The 21485-nt window shown below is 39.2% G+C and overlaps 1 protein-coding gene across 10 annotated transcripts in view; it reads left to right on the forward strand.

Moving 5' to 3' along the window:
- STON2 (stonin 2) overlaps positions 1 to 21485 on the forward strand; it is a 190842-nt gene that overhangs the window by 139232 nt on the left and 30125 nt on the right. The window lies entirely within an intron of this gene.

Below are 21485 nucleotides of genomic sequence, written 5' to 3' on the forward strand. Positions count from 1 at the left end.
CTGGAGAAATGATGGTGCAATAGTAACTTTTGATATTCAGAGAATGGTTATGAGATTCATCATGTTGTTGCATATATAAGTAGTCAATTTATTTGTATTGCAATAGTGGTATTCTATGATATGAATATGATACTGTTTGCTTATTCATTCTCCTATTGATAGGCATTTGGGGTGTTTCCAGGTTTTCACTATTATGAATAAAGCTGCTGTGAACATTCTTGAACAAGTCTATTTGTAGACATATTTTTCATTTCTCTTGAGAACAAACATAGGAATAGAATTGTTGGGTCATAAAGTAGGTGAATGTTTAAATTTATCAGAGGCTGCCAAACCATTTTTAAATGTGATTTTACCATTTTATGCTCTCACCAATGACGCATGAGAGTCCTAGTTGCTCCGCATCTTTGTTCACATTTGATATTATCATGGGAGTATTTAGGATCTCATTATAGCTTAATTTGTACTTGCCTGGTATCATGATGCTGAGCACCTTTTCATGTGCTGTCTAGCCATTTATATAGTTTCGTTGTGGCCTATTGAGGTGTTTATATTTTTATTATTGATTTGTGGGAGTTATGTATTCTTTTATCAGTGGCTTGCCTTTTAACTTTTTTACTGATGTCTTGATAAACTGATGAAGTACAATTTATTTATGTTTTTTCTTTTATGGTTAGTGCCTCTTGTGTCCTAAGAAATTCTTGCCTACTCTAAGGTCATGGAGATATTTTTCTATGTTTTCCTCTAGAAGCTTTATAGTTTTGGCTTTCATGTAGATCTGTGATCCCTTTCAGGTTAATTTTTAGATAGAGAGAGAAGGAAGGGTAAAGGTCTACTTTTTCTGTGTGGATATCTAGTTGCTCCAGCACATTTTATTGAGAACTTTTTTTTCCCATTGAATTCCATGGCATCTTTGCCCAAACTCAAGTGACTTTACATGTGTGGGTCCACTTCTACACTCTTCATTCTGTTCCATTAACCTATTTGTCTTTCCTATGAGACTGTCTTAATTACTGAAACTTTATAGTCAATCTTGAAATTTTGTAGTGTGAGTCCTACATTTTTCTTCTTCGAGATTGTCTTGGTGATTGATAGGCTTTGATAGAAATTGACCAACTATCAAAAAAATTTTTTTAAGCCTGGGAGTTTTTATTGGAATCATATTGATTCTATAGATCAGTTTCAAAAAAATTTTCCATCTTAACAATTTTGAGTTTTCAAATACATGAACATGAAATCTCTCCATTCATTTAGGCCTTCTTTAACTTCTCTCAACAGTGAAGAGGCCTTACACATCTTTTATTAAATTTACTTCTATGTAGTTGATATTTTTATGCTATTGTAAACCATATTTTTAGAGGACTTATTTCCAGTTGACTTGTTACTAGTATTTTAATATATAATTGAGTTTTTAAAGAATGACTTTGTATCCTGAGGCCTTGCTGTATTCAGTTTTACAATTATTTTTACTTTTGTTAAGAAGGTTGATAAAGGAAAAGCTGAAAACAGCAACAGCCCAAAATGCTGATAAGTTAGCCACAGGGCTCAACTTCTTTCTTTTACTTTCTATTCTTTTTTCTTGCCTTGTTGCAATGCCTAAGGACTCCATTACAATGCTGAATAGGTGAGACTGGTAGGAACACTTTCAATATTTCACCATTATGATGTTAGCTGAAGTTTTCTTTTTGTATATGCCCTTTATCAGGTTGAGGAAGTTCCCTTCCATTCTTAGTATGGTGATAATAGTATTCCTATTACAGTTAATGTGAGTTAAATTTTACCATACTTTTTCTACCTTTATTGAGATAGTCTCACATATATGTTTGTATAACACATTAATTCTGTGCACGTATGAGTAACTTCTGCAATATTCCTGGTGGATACGGAAGAGTTGCCTAAGGGAAGCCCAGGCATTTGCTTTAAAGTGACCACCATCATTCTAGTACCAAATACAGTTTGGTGTCACTTGATCTCCACCTGAGCCCTGTGGCTAACTTATGAGCATTTTGGGCTGTTGCTATTTTCAGTTTTTCCTTTATCAACCTTCTTAACAAAACAGATGTCTCTTATTTTGGTGGTCAAGGTGGGACTTTGGGTACTTTTTATTTCGTTCCCTTGTCTGTATTTTCTAAATTTTCTTTAGTGACATGGATGAATTGTGTTTTAAAAAGTTTTACAATTCTATGTAATTAATTAGATTACAGATTAATACACTTCAAACACATTTCTACCAAGTCTTTCTAAAATTATATCCAAGTCACCTTGCTTGGATACGGGTGTTTCTTAAATCTCTGACAGCAACATATTCACAAACCATTTCGTGATGGGTGACTGAGGACTTCTCTATTGATCCTTTAATTATTTAATTTTAGAAGGTGCTCATTTTTTCATCTGTCCCAACTTCAGTTTCCTGGATGAAACTCCTAGCATGGTTCTGTTCAACATGCTTTTCTGTAGTTTCTCTTCCTTAGGAACTTAGAATGGCAGGAAAATAAACACCAACAGATTGTGTGTGTCATGACAGAGGTATAGATCAGGGACTTCAGCCGCACTTGGGAATTTAATGACTTGCAACAGATGGAGTCTGAGTCCAGGGTGACTTTGCTCAGAGGTAATTCTTAGTAAGTTTGGCTTTTACATTCTGTGATTTTTTTTTTTTTTTTCAATCTGAAACAGTTGAGGCTTTAGAGGCCTGGAGCTAGAGGAAGCCTCCCTCAGACTAGTCTGTGGATGACAGCCATAGGATGTGGAATAGGGATCGGAGATAGACTGTTATTTCCAGCTGCTGTGCTTTGTTTTTGTGGAACAGGAAGTCATTATCTGGAGAGCCACAAATTCTTGATAGCTCATTTCTCCTTCCTGGAAGGGCACCCATCTAGAATAGGCTTCATCGCTGGAATTATAGAGCCCCCACAAGGAGCTCTATTTGACTCCTTTTTTTTCTTTCTAATTGCAGATTCCTGATAGAAGGAATGTTTTCTCCTCTTTCTCAGTACTTAATGTGCATGGCAATAAATATCAGTTATTATTATTTTTTTCTTTTGAGACAGAGTTTTGCTCTTGTTGCCCAGGCTGGAGTGCAATGGCGCGATCTTGGCTCACCACAACCTCCGCCTCCCAGGTTCAAGCGAGTCTCCTGCCTCAGCCTCCCGAGTAGTTGGGAGTACAGGCATGCGCCCCAAGCCCGTCTAATTTTGTATTTTTAGTAGAAATGGGGTTTCTCCATGTTGGTCAGGCTGGTCTCGAACTCCTGACCTCAGGTGATCTGCCCGCCTCGGCCTCCCGAAGTGCTGGGATTACAGGCCTGAGCCACTGTGCCCGGCCGGCCAGTTATTTTTATTACTTTATATTGATTATTAAAGTTAGAAAGTTTTATACTATACGAAGCAAAACAAACCTCAAACCTCAAAATGAATGAATAAGTGCTCCTTCTTTCTCATTTTTTTACCACTAATAATGAAAATAATTTAAATCGATAGCATGCCATATTTTATAATAGCATTCACATGTCTTATTTGGTCCTCACAACCATATTGTGGGGCATAGGAAATATTATTATCCTCCTTAAAAGTGAGGAAACAGACTCAGAAATTGAGAAATTTGCTCAAGATTGGACAGTTCTAACAATGTAGAGCTACAATCCAAATGCTGCAGTATACCAGAGTGGTTAAGACTAAGGGCTGCGAACTCAGACCTCTTGGGTTCAGATCCTAGCTCTTCCTCTTACTAGCTTTGTAACTTTGGCCATGTCACCTAACCTCTGTGCCTTAGTGTCCCCCTTACTAAAATAGAGGTAATGGAGACTTACCTCATATAGATGTCTCCTGGATCAAATGAGATCATTTTGGTACAGCTCTAGACAGACCAGCTGGCATACAGTACCTGGTTGGTGAGGGTCAGCCAGGCCACTATTTGTCTTGGAGGCAGTGGTGGTAGATTTTTATCTTTCCGTCCTTCCAGCTACCTCTCCTGCCTTGAAATCTGAAGTCAACTCCAGGAGTCACCAAAGTGCCCGACACACTCTGGAAGTCCCCAAGGGCCCTGTAGGGTTAGAGAATCCAACCCCAAATTAAATACTTTAAAGAAAAACTCATACCATAAAGATCTTTTTCCTTGGTTCAGTTTTGCCAGGTGGCTGAAGATGGCTTTCCTGTTACACAATCTTACTCAGAAATCTTAAGAAGGTTTTAGATAGGATTGTTACATTCTTCTTCTCTAAATATTTTCGGGAGTATTGTTCTTTATTTGCCATCAACATTTATCAAATGCATGCTGACTTGTGTATTTGCCACAGTCTGCTCTTGAAGTAGCATAGATACAGTACATGTTCTTAAAAAGTCTTTGAGGAAGCAACCCTCTGTGTTTTATATTGTGCAACCTGCCCTACAGTTAAGTAAGGTTTTTGCTTATGAGTGGGGAGACAGTTCACCTTTATGTCTTTTGCTTGACTTCTCTCATATATGCAGAGAAAAAGAGACAAAGAGAAAAAGACATGTGCCAGTCTGCTGTGTGTCTAGCTGCACAGGAGGTTCGAGCCTATCCCTAGGAAATGCCCTCAATGAAGGATACAAATGTTACTATTTTTAGAGTGGAGGGCAGCATGTTTGTCAACATTTCATGGTATGTCACAGCCAGGCAGGAAACTTTAGATTTGAAAATGGAAGTCTTAATCCCATTACCTCACTTTTGTCTACTGAAGTCCCTGACTTTAAATGTCAACAGGAATGAAATTTACTTCATGAAACAAATCATCAGCATTGATCGTTCTCTATCTAGCACCACATTTTCTCATTACTTTTCACATATCCTGTATTCCCTACTCTGAGGCAGCCAGACATTGCATATATGTACTAAAATTAAATACATTTAATGCTCTGCCCTCCAAACTGTTTTAGCATACATAATGCTCATACTAACAGCTTGGTTATACGTTGCCAACAACTACTGTATTTACTGTCTTCCACGCTGCCTGTTTTGAATATTGTCCTATGAAAATTCTCATCCCAAAATACTACAGAAAAAATGTAGGCTCTATAACTGGATATGCAGAATAATCCTTATGTTGTAGAACTGTGTATGTTTATGAATGTGTACATAGAGTAAGACTGCTTGAAGGAAACACACACTATGATGGTGACATTGATTATCTGGGGTAGCAGCAGGATTTAGGTGCTTTTAATTGTATGTGCTTCTGCACCTTCCAAATTTTTTAACATATAACTAGTTTCTTAAAGTTATTAAGAAATTTAATTTCTTGATATTTGTAGAAACAAACTTATTTATTTTAGAACTTGGTGATTTCAGCATCTATAAAACCAGTGTGCTTTGAAATTAATTCATATGTGAATGCCTTAAATTCAATGTGCTTTAAATCTTGAGTCGTCTTCATTGGAGGCAAAGAATACTTAACTCTATGGCCCTAAGGACAGCGGGGGACAAGTCACTTGAGTGGCATCTGTCACTTCAGGACATATAAAGGTGCAAGAATGTTCTAGCCTTTCCACTTTCCCCTATTCTGTGGTTACTTGATTTAATTTCCTTTCTCAGAAGTTCTTTTGGTATTTAGGAGATTGTTGAAAAAGCCATGACCTCTTTCATCTGATACATAACCAAGACTCTCAACACAGATCCATAGTTGGTATAGACAAGTTTTGGTTTAATGTAGCTGTAAATAAATATTCCAAGAATGCTTTCTCCATATTTATAATCTTCTATTTCTTTTCTTTTCTTTCTTTTTTTTTTGAGATGGAGTCTCGCTGTGTAGCCTAGGCTGGAGTGCAATGGCACAATCTTGGCTCAGTGCAACCTCTGCCTCCCGGGTTCAAGCCATTCTCCTGCCTCAGCCTCCCGAGTAGCTGGGACTACAGGCGCCCGCCACCATGCCTGGCTAATTTTTTTGTATTTTTAGTAGAGATGGGGTTTCACTGGAGATTTAGCCAGGATGGTCTCAATCTCCTGACCTCGTGATCTGCCTGCTTCGGCCTCCCAAAGAGCTGGGATTACACGTGTGAGCCACCATGCCTGGCCCTATAATCTTCTATTTCTAAAATGCAATAACTGCCCACCCAGCACCCACTTAAACAGCATGAGGAGTGCAGGATTCATTTGGAACCCTGAACTACCTCAATGTCTGAATAGCAATTGTAGGCCTTACCATACAGTGGTTGAGCACTTTTGAATGTTTAGAAGCATGTTCACATGTGTTATTTCATATTTGCTTCCAAACGACCCTGTGAACTAGAAGAGGGATTAGGATTATTTCATGTTCCCATGAGGAGATGGCACAAAGAGTCTTGCCTTAGACCTCAGTGAGTTTGTGGTAGAGCCAGGACTAGAAATAAAACGTTTCATCCCATGATTTTATCAAAGGCCCCACAATTCCAGATGTCTCTTTCCAAGATCTTCCCCAGGGATACATGGACTCTAAGGAATAATCATGATAATAATAATATCAAAAATAAAATGTTTGCTATATATACTTCATATACATTAACTCAGTTCTCACAACAGTGTAAGAAGTAGGTACTATTATTATCTCAATACGCCTCAGTTGAGGGAATGGATGCCTAGTACATTTAAGTAACTTACACAAGGTCACAGAGCTAGTAGGTGGAGTAGAGTAGCCAAGAGATGAACCAGCATGGAGCCATAGTCCATGCTCTTAACCACTTGACAATGCGGTTAAGTCCTGTCTGCTTCCTACCTGTTTATGCCTAGGTTGACCTAGGCCAAAGATGGAAATTCTTCTGGTAAGGGTCCTAAAACTCCTTTTCTCCAAACTTACAGAAGTATGTGTCTTACATTACTTAAGCAATAAGAATACTATCCTATCTCCTTCTGGAAAGAATCAGGGAGAGTAAAGAGGCATAACAAAACTGAAATATTTTTGCTCAATAGTTAGACAAGATTGGAAGGTTCTAGGAATTTATATCTGCCATGGTTGCTGCAAGGATCTTTTCATTTATCTCTTGTCTGGCTGCTAAGGAGCTTGAATTGCAAGTAACAGAAGCCAACTTTACTGTGAGCAAAAATAACTTATTCTGAAGACATAGTAGCTTACAGAAGCAAAAGAAAAGCTGAATACCCAGGCTTCAGGAAGTTGGTGTATCAACTTTTACTGTGTTACAAACCACCTCAAAATTTAGTAGCTGAAGAAAAAACCCACCATTTATTTAGCTTATGATTCTGCAAATCAGCAGTCTGGTCAGTGCTTGAGCATTCCCCTACCTGCGCTAGGCTCAGCTGACCTCCTCAGCGGCTCACTCATGGGTCTGCAGTCCCATGAGTAGCCTAGTTGGCTACTATGTCTTGATTCTCCATATGGTCATTCATCCCCTGGAAGGGTCACTCACATTATGGTCTTGGAGTTCCAAGTATAGCAAAAGAAGGCAAGCCCCAGTGCACAAGCACTCTTCTAGTCTCTGCTTAAGATATATGTATTTAATCTCGACTAAAGCAAATCACATAGCCAAGCTCAGAGTGGGAGGAGCTGCCCAAGAGTACAGATAGAGAAGGAGGAAGAATCTGTGGCCATATTTGTTATCTCCCACAGATGGCCAGGAACCTTGGCACCTTTAAGACTCAAGTCACCAGTCGAGTGTGGTGGCTCACGCCTGTAATCCCAGCACTTTGGAAGGCCGAGGCAGGTGGATCACAAGGTCAAGAGATCGAGACCATCCTGGCCAACATAGTGAAACCCCATCTCTACTAAAAATACAAAAATCAGCTAGGCGTGGTGGCATGCTCCTGTAGTCCCAGCTGCTTGGGAGGCTGAGGCAGGAGAATGGCTTGAACCCAGGAGGCAGAGGTTGCAGTGAGCCAAGATCGCACCACTGCACTCCAGCCTGATGACAGAGCAAGACTCCATCTCAGAAAAAAAAAAAAAGACACGAGTCAGCAAGAACTAAGGTAAAGGCTTTCTAGGGTGCCACTGTCTGAATAACTTAGCCCCCACTATCTTCCTGCCCTTGAGTCAGTCCATTCAAGATTTCCAAAAAGAACCTCACTGTGCTTGAATTACATGCATCATGGATGGTGCACCTTGGTTGACAATCAGTGAAGACTTGAGCAAGATGGGGGAGTCCCCAAAAGGACAATTGTGAAGTTGTTACCCAGATTAGTGCGGAGGGATGCAGAGAAGGCAGTACAATATTCCTTCTCTCTGTATTGTTCACTATGTTGACTTTGTCCTTTCCCTCTGAACCATGTTGGTTTAAGAATTTATTAAGGGCAAAAGTAGTAATCTCAGCCTGTTACTTGAACAACAGAAGATTTCAAATATTCAACTCAAAAGACACTTGTTATAAAGCTAGTGATGCTGTTAGTCCATTCTCAGGCTGCTATAAAGAACTGCCCAAGACTGGGTAATTTATAAAGGAAAGAGGTTTAATTGACTCACAGTTCTGCAGGGTTGGGGAGGCCTCAGGAAACTTACAAACATGATGGAAGGGGAACCAAACACATCCTTCTTCACATGGTAGCAGGAAGGAGAAGTGCCAAGCAAAGTGGGCAAAACCCCTTATAAAACCATCAGACCTCATGAGAACTCACAATCATGAGAACAGCACGGGGGTAACTTGCCCCCATCATTCAATTAACTGCCACCAGATCCCTCTGATAACAAGAGGGGATTGTGGGAACCATAAGTCAAGATGAGATTTGGATGGGGACACAACCCAACCATATCACCTGGCATGGGTCAAGATCTCACTGACGTCTCCTCTTTTTGTCATTGCTATGTATTTATCGGATACCAAGTGTATAGCCAAGAAAGGGACTTGACTGGTGTTCTGATGTGAGATAACATGATCCTTGGCCCTGGCAGCAACTCCAGCAGTTGTTTGTTTAAATCAGTTTTAGAATTTGTGCAGAATTGGAATGCTGGTTTTAAGACTTTCTAGAAATAAAGAAGGGATGGCAGTAAAGTCGACATTTAGCTGAAGTCCAGGCAACAGGCAAAGCCTAAGATAAGCTGTTACCATTGTCACCAGGGAGCTAGACCACTTAAGATTGAATTATTGCCCAAATAATAGAAAGGTTTAAAGGAATAACAGATCCTTCATATTTGCCAAAATACCTTTCCCTTTGGACTGACAACCAGGGCCATTTTTCTGGCTATAATAGCCTGCTCTTACAAAGGATAGGGAAGAGGTGATATCCGTGTGTGTGTGTGTGTGTGTGTGTACCCATCCTAAGTATTTGAAACATGCCTAGTATACTAAGCATTTTCTCCAGATGTTTGATCAAGTTTCTACAAAGGTTTAATCATGATCCTCTAATATATTTAGAATAAATGTATTAGTTTATTCTAATAAACTAATTTATTAGAATAAACTAATAAATTAAACTAAAACTAATAAATTTATTAGTTTATTTAAACATACAAACATACTAGGTGTGTTAATGTTTTGTAACATAATAAAAAGTAGAAACATTGAAAAGATGGGTTAAAAAGTGAACAAAAATAGAAGTTGTAAAATATTTTCTTTCCATACCCCATGGATCAATTGAGTATCTCCTTAAGTCTACTCTTCCACTTTGGGGACTGCTTGTCTAGACTGCTAAAATGTTTTATACCTGCCCAACAATTACAAAGACATTTCTCAGTACCAGAGGGATAATAGAAAGTTGAACATTCTGTCTTGATAAAAGTGTATTCATGACTTAATACTTCCTCTATGTGGTGAATTCCTGTACTTCTTTGGTATATCCATAATGGCTTTGTGAATGTATATGTCTTCATATACATTCTGTCTTCATAGTTGTACTTCATACCTGAAGTACGGACTTTCATATCCCTTGTAGTTCTCAAGTCTTTGAAGTTTATCTGTGCAATAATTATGGAAAGGTTTGGATTCATGGAAATCATAACCTGTAACAAACATATTCTTTCTTTCTCCAATTCCTTTCTTCATTCTTCCTGTCTCTTTTCCTTTTTTCTCTGTTGGATTGATAACTAATATAACTTCAAAGGCATTTTCCCTCCCTACTTCCTCCTATCCTGTTTTTTGCTGCTTTAAGAATTTTGAAATGAGACATATATATATAATATATTATATATTATACATAATATATTATATATATATTATATATATATTATATATATAATCTTCCTGTGAGAGCTAACATTTATTGAGCTATGGGCCAGGTGTATGCTGGGAATTAGTTGTTTTCCTCTTTTTCTAAGAGATTATCTTAATGTGTTTACACTTTTATAAATTGCATCTGCCATCAGTCTGTAAGGATGTCCCCTTTGATCTTGGTAACTAAAAGAGAGTTGGACAAGTACTGAAATGAAATCAAATTACCAACTCCAAATCCAATTAAAAGACAGGCCTACTGCATACATGAGCTATTTGGTTATTTTGTTGTCAGTGTCATTGCTGGAAAGTCCACATAAAGAACAATGAGTTTTGGGTAATACACATGAAAGGGGTTGTCTGTAGGGATCCTTTCGGCTTGCAGTACTTGCCCCTAACCTTCCTGTGGGTGATGCTGGTCAGCTGACTGTATGCACTCTTACCCACAACAGACTTATTGAATTTCTCCTGGAAATGATATAGCACAGCAAAGGTAACAAACAGAAGATCGATGTGATACAGACTCAGAACGCATCTTCTTCTCCTAATTCCCGGGACACATGTACACAAGCACATCTAATAATATGCAAGAGATATCAGCTGTCTTTCTTTGCCCGTACCACCAGCCCCCTGACAAAGTTACAGAATCCCCAACTTGAGTGAAGCAGAAATTCTCATCACTAAGGTTCAAAATGATCAGACTTTGAATCTGGTAGAATGGCACTATTATAACTGTTTCAGGACTGTGAAGGTGAAGACATTGCTGTGTGTGCTTAAAGTATGTTTGCCCATGAGGCTAAGAGACTTCTGAGAAGGTGAGACTAGTGAGACTCCCAAGCTCCACCCTCAGAATAAGTAGGCATGGGTCTATGCCCATACAATGGAATATAAAAGTATTATATATAAAGATGCTGATGAGGACCAGCTCTGCAGCGGCATTACTGATCTGTAGGACTTTAGTGCTGGTTAAAAGTAGACCCATGTATTGAAGGAAGCAGTGAGGGAGATAACAGAGCTGTTGGTGAGACTGAAACCTCTAGGTTTATTTCATTTGGCCACTTGACATTCTCTCTAAGGCATAGCTTGGCTTTCTGTTATTCAGCAACATAACCAGGAGGATAATCAAGCCCTTGCCCTCGTATAATTCCTGCTGGGTTTGTCCCACAAACCCTGGCCAACGGACAGATGGATGAAATGCGTACTCAGACACAAGTATGCAGTGTAAGAGCAGCTAGGGGACTGGCCGGCTCTAGTGGCCAAAGTGCAGCCCCGAGAAGCTGGAGCTGCTTGCTTTTTATTCAGTGCAGGCACAATGCCAAAAACCTGGAGCCAACACAACCTGCAGGTAATTAATATTTGTTGTTCCCCTTTCAAGGAATGTCACACGTGCAGATGATAAAGGTCAGTTCCTGGTCAACATAAGTAAATAAGCCTGTTTAAGATAAATTCCCCTATACTCCCTTGTACCCACTCCTTGCCCTCTGCCTCAGGGTTATAGAACAGCTGTCTTCAGCTCTTCTCCCCCGGGGCTCTGCAGAACCTTCTGACCTTTCAGAAGGTTTGCGTCCTTTCCCTGTAGTTTTTCCCAACACTCTGACAAGTCCCCCACTTATTCCTTAATCTTTTATAAATCTGGTCCTTTTTTCTGTCTTCTAACTATTGCAACAGTGAAGCTTTACCTTCCTTGGCAATTCCAGGACCTGAGAATCATCTTACAAAGCCTGAAACTGATCTTACTTGCTCACCCAAGAGTGATGTGGCTGTTAGAAATGGATATCTCTGACCAAATGTAACATCAGGGTTCAGTCCCATCTAATTCCACTTTAGGTTATACTGATACAGCCTAGCCCTTCACTAACATCCAGGAACCTAATTGTTCCTAACCCCTTCAAAGGTCCAGAAGCTTCTTGGATCTTGCAAGCATCCTGCCTTGTTGCTGGGGTGTGTTCACATGGTGAGCAGGTGAATAGTGAGGATGTGGAGGTGCACGAGTGAGATTTCTGTGGCAGAGGGCAGTCCTAATGAGTCACCTGTCCTGGTCACAGTAAGAGTGTGGGCATTATAGTCCTGCCACTGCTTCTGGGGACTTACCCAGTGCTCCTCCAGGAAGTACTTTTTCTGGCTCCCCAGCCCTGGCATGGGTATAAGAAGTGTGCTAAAATCAGTAAGAATGGAGACCCCCTTTTCCCCTGGCTCCTATGATACATTCTCCCTTATGGTACCTCTAGATATAGGACGCCTTCTCTTTTAACCTCCGAAGCAAAAAGAGCCCCCTTTTCACTTCTTTTCATACCATATAGGTGTTTGATGGTCCATTGAGCAGAGCTTCACATCCAAAAGGCCTGAGCTCCTGCAAACTCCTTGGTTTAGTTCTCTTTGATGGGCTCCTAAGTACAGCCATGCCCCACATAACATTTCAGTCAACAACAGAAAACGTATATGTCAGTGGTCCTGTACAACTCTACAACCGTATATTTACTGTACCTTTTCTATGTTTAGATATCTTTGGGTATACAAACGCTTATAATTGTCTGCAGTATTCTGTACAGTAACATGCTGTACACGTTTGTAGCCTAGGAGCAATAGGCTATACCATACAGCCTCGGAGTATAGTAGGTTATACTATCTAGGTTTGTGTAACTACACTCTATGATGATATACTACCTAGGTGTGTGTAACTACACTCTATGTATGATGTTCCCACAATGAGGAAATCACCATTGATGATACGTTTCTCAGGATACATTCCTGTCATTAACCAACAATGGCGATACGCTCTACAGTTGAAAATGACTATATTTGAGAATAGGAAGGAAACAGGTACTTTTTGCTATGGCAATAGAAAATAAAACACAGCTTAGGGTCTCTGCAGGTTTCACTATCACTAGTTAACTCTTTTCAAGATACCTTGTTATATAAAATGTTAAGGAATTAATTTATAAAGCAGAATACCGATTTTTCAGTTTACCATAGATGCCAGAATCTATCCCTGCCCTCGGCATGAGACCTCTGCTGGGGAACTGGTGTTGGCTGTATCAGACCACAGCAAGGTGTCGTAGTGGAGTCTCTGCCCAGGCTGAGTTGGAGAATGGAGCCTTCATCTAAGACAGCCCAAGAAATGGATATCAGAAAGGCACATTGAGGCAGGGAACCAACAAGCCAGTTCAGTCATAGTTGGTTGTTAGAGGAAGAGGCCAGAAGTAGGGATCCAAAGGTAGAGTATTGGGGAAAGCATGGGGAAGTGGGCAATGGTAAAACAGAGGCAGAAGTTTAGAACCAGAGAGAAAAGATATTTTTGGTCACCACGTGAGGCTATACCCCACCAACATGGAATAAACTGGGGATAGTCCTGGACCAGTCAACAAACTTAAAGTCTGATGCTTGCTTTTCTGAGCAAAAAAAAGAAAGCTGGAATGTGTCGGGTCAGGCTGTCCTAATAGCAGGGAGGGAGTTGGCAGGGCAGGCTGAACCATCATTTGAAGAAGGTACGCAGTACTGCTTCATAGGTCACCTTAGTAAGTAAAAATGAGAATGTGGTGTCTTGATAAAGATTCTGTTAAGTAATGTTAAGTGGTAGTTTGATGAACTGGCTTGTTCACTTTGGGAATATCTCTGACCAGGTACTTTATTTACCAGCATTGAAGCATCCTCTGTCCTAGACAATGCTGAGACAGATGAATACACTCATCCTTCTGGCTGTCCTTTTTATCATTAGTATGTATCATTTGTAATGACTAAGTAGGTCCCAGCATAGACTCATCCTCCGGCTCTCCCTTTTATCATAGTATTTTGTGATGACTAAGTAGATCCCAGCATATTTTATGCACGTTAGAAGCTCCCTTGATAAGCTTGAGATGACTAACTCCCTTCTCTCACCCTATACATTTACACATTAGTGCATGACATCACTTGACGTTTTGCCCAAAGACTTCTCTATGTAAATAGATGTTAATCCTTAATTAATTTCTTTTCCCTGTTGAAAAATGTTCCTAAGAAGTTGTGTCAAGATAACTTTTGCCAATCTCAAAAGGTAATGGGAAAAAATAACCAGATTTTAGCTTAATGAACAAGCATTAAGGAAATACTAGAGTTACTAAAAATTAAAAGCAGGACTTGACTTTTGATCTCATCTTGGGCAGTTTACTTAAAATTGCTGACCTCAGGCTTCTCTGTAAAATGAAGAGGTCAAGTTTTACTATTTCTAAAATCTCTCCAAGCCCCAAAATTCTGTGTTCCTCTTTTCACTTAACAAATTACTCCATAAATATGAAATGCCTACTGTGTATCTGTGGCTGGTTGTACAGTTTTAAGTACAGGCATACATCAGAGATACTGTAGGTTTGGTTTCAGACCACTGTAATAAAGCAAGGATTGCAATAAAGCAAGTCACACACATTTTTTTGGTTTCCTAGTACAGATAAAACTTATGCTTACACTATACTATAGTCTATTAAGTGTGCAATAGCATTATGTGTAAACAATGTACACACTTTAATTAAAACCACTTTACTGCTAAAAGTGCTAATGATCACCTGAGCCTTCAGCAAGACATAATCTTTTCCTTGCCTCAAGGTGGTGGCTGCTGAGGGTTGGAATGGCTGTGACAGTTTCTTAATGTAAAACAACGATGTTTGCTGCATCAATTGACCCTTCCTTTCATGAAAGATTTGTCTAATATGTGATGCTATTTGATAACATTTAACACACTGTAGAACATCTTTCAGAATTGGAGTCAATCCTCTCAAATCCTGCTGCTGCTTTATCAACTAAGTTTATGTAATATTCTTTTTAAACATATTTGCAATGTTTACTTATTTTATTTTTTTGAGACAAATAAATGGAAATGGCTCTGTCACCCAGGCTGGAGTGCAGTGGCATAGTCTCAGCTCACTGCAACCTTCACCTCCTGGGTTCAAGTGATTCTCCCCCCTCAGCCTCATGAGTGGCTGGGACTACAGGTGCCCGCCACCATGCCCAGCTAATTTCTGTATTTTTAGTAGAGATGGGGTTTCGCCATGTTGGCCAGGTTGGTCTCGGACTCCTGACCTCAAGTGATCCACCTGCCTTGGCCTCCCAAAATGCTGGGATTACAGGCATGAGCCACTGCACCTGGCCTCAACTTTTATTTTAGATTCAGCAGGTACATGTGCAGGTTTGTTACATGGGCATATTACATGACATAGAAGTTTGGGGTATAAATGATCCTGTCACCCAGGTAGTAAGCATAGTACCCAATCTGTAGTTTTTCAGCCCCAGTTTATGTAATATTCTAAACTCTTTGCTGTCATTTCAACAGTATTCACAGCATCTTCGCCAGGAGTAGATTCTATCTCAAGAAAATACTTTATTTTCTCATCCATAAGATGCAACTCCTCATCCATTAAAGTTTTATCATGAGGCCGAGTGCAGTGGATCATGCTTATAATCTGAGCACTTAGGCAAAGGTGGAACGATAGCTTGAGCCCGGGAGTTTGAGACCCTGTTCTCCATAAAAAGGAAAAAAAAAAAAAAGCAAAGAAAAGTTTTATCATGAGAGTACAGCAATTCAGTCATATCTTCAGGTTTCACTTCTCGTTCTCTCGCTGTTTCCACCACATCTGCAGTTATTTCCTCCACTGAAGTCTTGAACTCCTCAAAGTCATCCACAAGGCTTGGAATAAACTTTTACAAACTCCTGTGATTGTTAACTTCTCTCATGAATCACAAATGTTTGTAATGGCATCTAGAATGATGAATCCTTTCCAGGAGGTTGTCAGTTTACCTTGCCCCAATCCATCAGAGGAATTACTATCTACGGCAGCCTTACAGAATGTATTTCTTAAATAAGAAGACTTGAAAATCACAATTACTCCTTGATCCATGGGATATAGAATGGATGTTGTGTTCCATGGCTGCAGACATGAAAACAACATTAATCTCCTTGTACATCTCTATCAGTGCTCTTTGGTGGCCAGGTGTATTGTCAGTGCGTAGTAATATTTTTGGAAGGAACCTCTTTTTTCTGAGCAGTAGGTCTCAACCTGGGCTTACAATATTCAGTAATTCCTGCTGTAAACAGATGCACTGTCATCCAGGCTTTGTTCTTCCATTTATAGAGCACAGGCAAGGTAGATTTGCATAATTCTTAAGGGCGCTAAGATTTTTGGAATGGTAAATGAGCAATGGCTTCAACTTAAAGTCACCAGCCACATTGGCCACTAGCAAGAGAGTCAGCCTGTCCTTTGAAGTTCTGAAGCCAGGAATGGACTTTTCTCTAGCTATTAACATCCTAGATGGCATCTTCTTCCAGTAAAAGGCTGTTTTATCTTCAGCAAAAATCTGTTGCTTAGTGTAGCCACCTTCCTCAATTATATTAGGTAAATATTTTGGATAATTTGTTGTAGCTTCTACATTAGCACTTGCTGTTTAACCTTCTACTTTTATGTTATGGAAATGGCTTCTTTCCTTAAACCTCATGAATCAACCTCTGCTAGCTTTATTTATTTATTTATTTTTTCTGCAATTTCCTCACCTCTTTCCACTTTCATAGAATTGATGAGAGGTAGGGCCTTCCTCTGAATTAGGCTCTGGCTTAAGAGAATGTTGTCACTACTTTCTTATCATTCATGTGTTCACCGAAATGGCACTTATAATTTCCTTTGAGAAGTTTTCCTTTGCATTCACAACTGGGTTAACTGGCATGGAAGGCCTAGCTTTTGGCCTCTCTCTGCTTTTGACATGCCTTGTTCACTAAGCTTACTCATCTCTCACTTTTGATTGAAAGTAAGAGACATGTAACTCTTCATCTGAATACTTAGAGGCCATAGTGGGATCTTAATTGGCCTAATTTCAATATTGCTTTGTCTCAGGGAATAAGGAGGTGTGAAGAGAGAGACAGAGGTAGGGGAATGGCCAGACTGTGGAGCAGCCCAGAACACACACATTTATTGATTAAGTTCACCATCTTATATGGGCACAGTTTATGGTGCCCCAAAACAGTTACAATAGTATCATCAAAGATCACAGATCACTGTAACAGATATAATTATAGTGAAAATGTTTGAAATGTTGCGAGAATTACCAAAATGTGACCCAGAGACAGAGTGAGCACATGCTGTTGTAAAGATGGTGCTGACGGACTTTGAGTTGCCACGGATCTTCTAGTCATAAAAAATGCAGTATTGGCCAGGCACAGTGGCTCACGCCTGTAATCCCAGCACTTTGGGAGGCTGAGGCAGGCGGATCATGAGGTCAGGAGATTGAGACCATCCTGGCTAACACAGTGAAACCCCGTCTCTACTAAAAATACAAAAATTAGCTGGGCGTGGTGGCAGGCACCTGTAGTCCCAGGTACTCGGGAGGCTGAGGCAGGAGAATGGCGTGAACCTGGGAGGCGGAGCTTGCAGTGAGCCGAGATAGCGCCACTGCACTCCAGCCTGGGCAACACAGCGAGACCCCATCTCAAAAAAAAAAAAATGCAGTATCTGTAAAGTGCAGTGCAAAAAGACGAGGTATGCCTTTATATGCTGTTATGTAACAGTCACTGCTCTTGCATGTTTAGACGCCTGCAGTGATCTTAGAACATTTGTTCTTGCCACTCCTAATAAATTCCAATGAACATTTATCAATATGGTTTTTTTGTATTTGTCATTGCATTAACAAATTAGGTTAACAAATAAGGGAAAGAAGATAGTAGAGTCTCTATGTTCAAAATGTAGACAATTTTCCTGCCATAGTTCTTACTTTTTATTCAGTTTTAGTGGCTTTGGCTACTACTGAAATCACTTTATTTAATTTAATCTTTTAGGAACTTGAAATAGATTGTGGCCTAACATTAAAAGAATCCACCACTTCTCTTTAGTTTGCATCAGTAAAGACACTAGGAACCTCTTAGGTACTAGAAATTTTCCCTGTGGTGTAGACGGAGAACCTAATCCTTACACATGGCTTTTGTTTGGCAGCAGCCCAACTCAGAAACAATTTGGAGGTAGCCAGTGGAAGAGATGGTCATTAAAATAATGCTGGAGTTTGGGTTTTGGTTTTATTTTAATAAATTAGTAAATTGAATTGTGGAGAAGAATTAGCTTTGTGATCAAGATACTTGGTTTTTGCCTATTTCTTACTGGAGAAATTTGCCAGCTTTTCCCCCTCTCATTGTTTCCAGTCCCAGCCACACCAGTCATAATTGTCTTGGGAAAGATCTAACTGCTGCTTTCTCAATACAGACTATAGCTAAGCAGTTTGTTTCCTTTCTCTAAGGTTAATTAGTAGTAATAATAAAGAGATGTTTTGAACTTTTATTACAATGCTATGTTGCTTTTATTGTAAGCAACATTGCAGTTTTTGAAAGAAAGAATACAGATTTCGAATTTTTTAAATCACCTCTTATCCCATGAGAGATTTGTTTTCAAATCAAAATATTACGAGATTATTATATTCCAAAGCTTTCTAATACATACGTACTTTCTATAATGACACATTATCATTCTACTACTACTACTACTACTAGTAGTAGTAGTAGTAGTAGTAGTAGTAGTAGTAAGAATAACCTACATCTACTGAGCATTTATTATTTGTCTGGTAGGATTTAATATTTCTCTAATTTAATATATAGGAAAACTGAGATAGAGGGAAATTTAAGACTTGCCTAGAAACACATATCTAAAAAGCTGCAGGTATAGAATTGAAACGCAGGCAATTTGACTGCAGATTTTAGGTGCTTCTTGTTATTCACTCAACAATATGTCCTAGTCAACTTCCATGTGAATTAACGTGCAAGAGCATCATCTTGACAGCTACATGGAATTTCATTTTAAGGGTGTAACAACTGATGTAACTAGTCTCCCATTGTTGGGCATTCAGGTTTTTTCATGTTTTTCTGTGATAGAAGCATTGCTGTAATAAACATCACTGTGTACATCATTGCATGCTTGTCTTGTTATTTCCTTAGGATAAACTCTTAGAATTTATTTCTTACAATTCTCGGATTTCTTTAAATAAATTATTTCATAGAAAAACAAAATCTCAATTTCAGAAATTTTACCTATGCCCTGCTACCATCCCAGAGAATAAGTTTTAAAAATATATGCAATTGTGGGACATGAAACTGCCAAAGGAAAGATAATTTTGTAACAAAGTCTTTTGATATCTTTTAATGACTGTCAAAAAGAAAATAGAATCCCTAGAAATTAATTGAATTCAAACATTTCCCTTCAAATTTAAAGACACTCATTTAGTTTGTATTATAACTCTAATGCTTCAAAACTGTTTAGGACTTGGTGTGATTTAAACTAACTTGGTTTGAAAAGGAATTTATTGTAAGAAAATGATCTTCAGTAGGGACAAAGGCCTTTTTTTCTCTTTTCATTTTTGGCTTAGAAGATGAGAAGGGCTGTTTTGAGGACAAGATTCCCAACAGAAGGGAATCCTTTGGCAGCAAGTGTAAACAGCTTTGGCAGAAAGCCACCCTCCAAAGAAAAAGGACTTCAGCTTGTTTTAAACTACAGAGTGAGCTCCAAGACAAAAAGGATAACCCTGATGCCAGGAGTGGGCCAATAGAGATTGTTTGGGTGGAAACACTACATCACAAAGGCTCTCTAGAGCTGCCTCCTTAGAAATTGATGAGTTTTGAGATGTACCCCTTTCCCGGTTCTCTAGACAGGATAAATTACCATTCCAAGGAAGTGATTATATTTCACTCAGGACCACAATGTTCCTTTTAGACTTTGTTACCAAAATGATAAATAAAATATAAATACTTTAAGTGTACGTTGTTTCCTGACCATTTTCCCTTTGATTTTCAGAAAGTTAATCACTTATACAAAACTGTATTCATGCTTAATTTGAAGGAGATTCTCATCTTTAATTTAAAAATGCTTTAGAATCCTTTTTAGTCACTGTAGATATAGAAAATGCTTTTTACTCATTATGTTTCTGGGGTGGGTGTGGATATGTGTATATGTATATGCATACTCGTTTTTAGCCTACATTTTCTTTTTTCTTTTCTTTTCTTTTTCTTTTCTTTTTTTTTTTTTTTTTGAGACGGAGTTTCGCTCTATCGCCCAGGCTGGAGTGCAGTAGTGCCATCTCGGCTCACTGCAACCTCTGCCTCCCAGGTTCAAGCACTTCTCCTGCCTCAGCCTCCCGGATAGCTAGGATTACAGGCTTGTGCCACCACGCCCAGCTAATTTTTGTATTTTTAGTAGAGACAGGGTTTCACCATTTTGGCCAGGCTGGTCTTGAACTCCTGACCTCAAGTGATCTGCCTGCCTCAGCCTCCCAAAGTGCTGCGATTACAGGCGTGAGCCACCGTGCCCGGCCTAGCCTACATTTTCAAACTTACGTTTTCATTTGAGAGAACTGCTGTCTGTTTGAATAAATTACTTGGAAAGATGGATGACAAGCCAGCCAGCATCCCATCCTTGTATAATTGCATGTGCAATTATGTGCAGCATTGCTGATGGGTGTGGTTGGATGTGATACGCATGAAGGTGTAGTGAGGTGGTCAGAAAACTCCGTCATTTGAGTATCCATTTCCCTTTGATTCCAAACAACTGGCCATAGAAACAGTGGGTAGGATGGTAGCAGAGATCCCCTATACACATTCCTGCAGAGACGTAGAGAATGGAAGAGCTACTCTAAAGCAAAATTTCTTTTCTCACTTATTTAATCAAAAAACCTTATTGAGTACCTACTATATGCACACATTTGTTGTCTGTGCTGTTCCTTCATCAGAATTCATTCCTCCTTGCTAAAAGCCTCATTTCCCCTCCTTTCCCACAGCCCCAGCAGACACCCATGGTCCTTAGGTTACTGAAAAAGTTTAGATCTTTCCCTCATCAAACCCAAGTCCTGTATCTCCTTCCTTGAAGGCCCTGCTAAAGTGGAGTTTTCTTTGTAATAACCTTTTTATCATAAAAAATGAACTTCAAGATGGAAAAATATTTTAGAGAAAAAAAGGACATTATATCATGAGCATTTCCTCCTGATATACTGCCTACTTGTAAACATTTTAGTGGGTGGGTTTTATTGTAGGCTTCAGTTTCTTAACACTCACCCAATTGTTGAATATTTTAAAATTTTTCCCTATTATAAATAATGCCAAAATAAATGGACATCTCTGTTCTTCAAACTTGGTTCATAATTTAGATTTATTTTCTTAGGGTAGAATTACTAAGTTATTGTTTATGAACATGTGTTAAGATCCTTAATATAAATTGCCCAATCTCTTTTCAGAGCATCTGTTGCAACTTACAGTTTCATTAAGTGTCCACTTAGTGCTCCTATTATGGCACCTTTACCCTCATTGAGCACTGAAATCTTTCAAAATCTTCACTGATTTTTTTTTTATTTTCATTTTTCATTTTTGAGACGGAGTCTCGCTCTGTTGCCCAGGCTGGAGTACAGTGGCGCGATCTCCGCTCACTGCAA

The sequence above is a fragment of the Symphalangus syndactylus genome, chromosome 8 (assembly GCF_028878055.3).
Source record: "Symphalangus syndactylus isolate Jambi chromosome 8, NHGRI_mSymSyn1-v2.1_pri, whole genome shotgun sequence".
Lineage (NCBI taxonomy): Eukaryota > Metazoa > Chordata > Mammalia > Primates > Hylobatidae > Symphalangus > Symphalangus syndactylus.